This window comes from Rattus norvegicus, chromosome 10 (genome assembly GCF_021556685.1).
Source record: "Rattus norvegicus strain SHRSP/BbbUtx chromosome 10, alternate assembly SHRSP_T2T, whole genome shotgun sequence".
NCBI lineage: Eukaryota > Metazoa > Chordata > Mammalia > Rodentia > Muridae > Rattus > Rattus norvegicus.
In genome coordinates, this window is record NC_141543.1 from 94,957,501 (window position 1) to 94,961,458 (window position 3,958).

Genomic DNA, 3,958 nt, shown 5'->3' on the forward strand with positions numbered 1-3,958 from the left:
CACCCACAGCTCCTGTCAAGGACATGCACTTTGGCTCCAAGTTAAGAGATCTTTAAGTATTAGAACAGTGGTTCTCATGCTGTGGGTTGGGACCCGTTGGGGGAGTCACATATCAGATATTTACATTATGACTCATAGCAATAGCAAAATTACAGATATGAAGAAGTCATGAAATACTTTTTTGGTCACCAAAACATGAGAAACTGTATTAAAGGGTTGCCGCGTTAGGAACCACTGTGATAAAATGAATTAATGAATAAGCGACCCTGAGAGGTCAAATTTGACTTCTTAAGGGTTAGAAATTCTGCCCTAGCCAGGCATAATGGTGCTGGCCTATAATCCCAGAACTCAGGAGGCAGAGGCAGGCAGATCTCAGTGAGTTTGCAGCCAACCTAGTTTGCATAGGGAGTTCCAAGCAAAAACAGAGCTATATACAGTGAGACCCAGTGAGAGAGAGAGAGAGAGATCCTGCCGAGGTCTTCTGACACAGTGAGAGCAGAGGAGGGAACATTCTCAGCAGGGTTAGTTCTGTCCTCAGGGATACACATGGCGGTGAGGAGTGACCCGGAGGTAAAATCCCAGAATCTGGTCCATGGCTGCCAGTGGACTCATACATGGCAAGTGATATATATGTTTGGTCTCTGCCTGTCTACTATGCTCCTTCTGAATGAATGCTGCACCCCATCCCTGGTGGCAAATTTCAGAAGTGTCAGAGCATAGTAGGCTGCCTGGGTGGGCAGCATGGCACAGCAGGCCTCTGTCCTTCAGAGATTCCTCATGCAGGGCACTGTCGCCAACTCTACCCACAGAAGCAAAAAAAAACTGAAGGGGAGACAAGGAGGAGAGAGACAAGGGCACCAACCACCCCAGAAACAGAAGTGAAGAGTGGGGCCGGAATGTATCAGGAACAACACCAGAAACATGCAACTCTGCACACAGGCATCCTCGGCAGCTTTGGTCACTTACCCTCCTCTCTGCAAAGGACAGATGAGAGGAAGGGGTCCCACACTGATGCTCAGAAAGTCCCTGGAGCAATGTGCTTCCTTCCTGCTTGCCATCAAGACCATTTCTTCTAGGTCACACAATCACATCATTGTAACTGCAGGTACATTTGCAAGGAGTGCTGTCAATCATCCCGCTTGGTAGACAGCTCAGTGCATCTTCCTACACTCAGAATTGGGACATCAAGGGGATAGCTAGGCTTCTTTCTTTCCACTGGGGGTAAGCTAAGACCGGGTAACAGTACACCTGGAACACACATTCACACACACGCGCAGGTCAGGTGGGTCTATTCACACCTGTAATCCCAGCACTTGGGAGGCAGAGGCAGGCTGATCTCTGTGAGTTTGAGGCCAGCCAGTGCTACATAGAGAGAACCTGTCTGAAAAAAATTAACATTTCTGGAAATTTTATATGATGCATAATTTTGAATATTGTATATATAAATTTGTAATTTTATGTGATTGTATATAATTTGTAACATTTACAATGGTATGGTGTGACCATCATATAAATAGTTGTTATACTGTATTGTTTAAGAAGGAATGACAAGGGTTGGAGAGATGGCCCAGTGGTTAAGAGCACTGACTGCTCTTCCCAAAGTCCTGAGTTCAAATCCCAGCAACCACATGGTGGCTCACAACCATCTGTATTAAGATCTGATGCCCTCTTCTGGTGTGTCTGAAGACAGCTATGTTGTACTTATAGGTAATAAATAGATCTTTCTAAAAAAAAGAAAAAGAAAAACAGGAAGCCTACGTATTAAGCATAGATGTTTTAATATTTCCTTACTCAAAATCTCCTGCTAAACATCGAGTCAGCTAAGGGTAAGCCCAGGATTGTCTTCTACGGACTACAGTCAGTTGAGAAGTTTAATTAATTAATTAACAATACTTAATGGCAGCTGGCATTTCCATACAAGGGTAAACTAATTTCTATTTAAGGGTAAATGTGCTAGACATAGTAACTCATTTGTTTGTTTGTTTGTTTGTTTATTATTTTGGGTTTTTGAGACAGGGTTTCTCTGTGTAGCCCTGGCTGTCCTGGAACTCTCTATGTAGACCAGGCTGGCCTCGAACCCAGAGATCTGCCTGCCTCTGCCTCCTGAGTATTGGGATGAAAGGGGTGCACACCACTGCCCAGCTGGAATTAACCCATTTAATCCTCACATTTTACACCCAAGAAACTGAGGCTCAGGCTGGCCTAGACCTGTTTAGTGGCCTAGACCCAGAAACCTAGAACCCACGGAGCTCGTGTCAGAGAACACGTGTTTAACTACCTGCCACAGTAAAGAGACGAAAGTACTAAATAAGACAAGACAGGTAGAAGGACCATTGACCCAGGGAGGTTGTATAGGGAGATACTGAGATGCTGCTGTGTTTTGACCTGGATTTTGCAGTTCTTCTTCTGGTCCTTCTTTTCCTTGCTTTACCCACAGGGACAAGCGCTTTGCCACAGAAGTGCTTGAAACACAAAGAGAAGGTCTGGACTACTGATAACCCACCTACCAGTGTCCACTGGCATTGCTGTAATCCCACACGTCTCCAATAGGGGTCGCTAACTCCAACGGGAAGGATCCTGGATTACACCGAGAGAAACTGGCACAGTAACTTCACCAATGGATCCTTCTGGGATCTCAGTTTCCTCACTCGTGAAATAGGTTAATATTCTCAGCTCGCCACCCCTAGGAAAGAGGGGTGAGATATTTAAGGACTAATATAATCGTTTCCCAGTGTGAACAGTTTACTTCCACTGTTTTGAGTATCACTCACTGTGCTAAATGCCACGCACAACTCAGAAATCATTTCCACCTTTGCATAAAAGAACTTTGAATAACCATATAGACCCGTTGGTGCTCTGACAGTGTCTACAGGCTCTGGCTCGTCCTTGTGGGAAGAGAAGCTGCTGCTTTTGCCCTGGTAACGAAAACGGCTATGAAGCAGCAACATCGCTACCTCCTCTCTGGGTGGAAGTCTTTCACTCATACTTAACTGGGTGCTTGGGGAAACTGAGGCACAGAGAAGCAAAATGACTTCCCCAAGGACCTAGATCCAGTAATTTCCCAGCAAGCTAATTCAAAAATGCGCAATAGAAAGGGCCAGCGTGAGAAGAAAAGTGGCCAGAGTGGACTAAGAGGGACTAGGAGTGTGTGGGAACACCTTTTGATAATCTTGCGAGGAGCTGAGACCAACAGTTGCCTAGGGCAAGGGTGGTCAGCCTTCTGCAGGAGCGCCCCCTGCTGGTCAGCGGAGCCCGCGGCTGATTGTGTGGAGGTAGATTCAGAAACACCCTTAAGGGCGGAGGTGGAGGGGTGGACTTAACGTCTTCATTTGCACGGGGCAAAGACAAAGCTTTAGGGGAAGTGATCCACTTAAGGGAAAGCCTTGGTCCCTCTTCCACCCGCAGAATGCTTGTCTCACACTGTAAAGCATCCCCTCCCTGTTCCCCTGTCCAACCTCATAGTCTTTTCTGCTAACAGATACCGTTCCTGTAAGCCATTTAGGTTCACCAAGACCCCCTTTAAAATGCTGTCTTCAGCAGGAGTCATGGGATGGGAGGGTAAAGGCATGAAGTCTCTTACCTAACGAAGAAGGTGTCATTTAGGAGAGGGAGCGGGCCAGAGAAGACAGTCCCCGATCTGCAGGCTGGCTTGTTCCCGCCTCTATAGGGCATCCTCCTCTTTGTTAGATGTGAGTCTTCCTGCCACAATTGTACCAACCCCCTGGCTCCCACTGAAGGCAGCATTCAGGAGGGGGTCATGGTTACCAGGGCAGGACCACAAGAAAGGAAGGGGCTATTAGCAGAAAGGGCTACAGGGGGGTAATAATGTCCCTGCGAACACAGCTTTCGGGTTTCAGAGTTTGGCTCTCCGATTTGAGCCAGTGCACCCCAATACATATGGCTAAAAGGAAAAGGGATCTCACGAGTGTCGTTTGGACCTGTCAGACGCTGTTGGGCA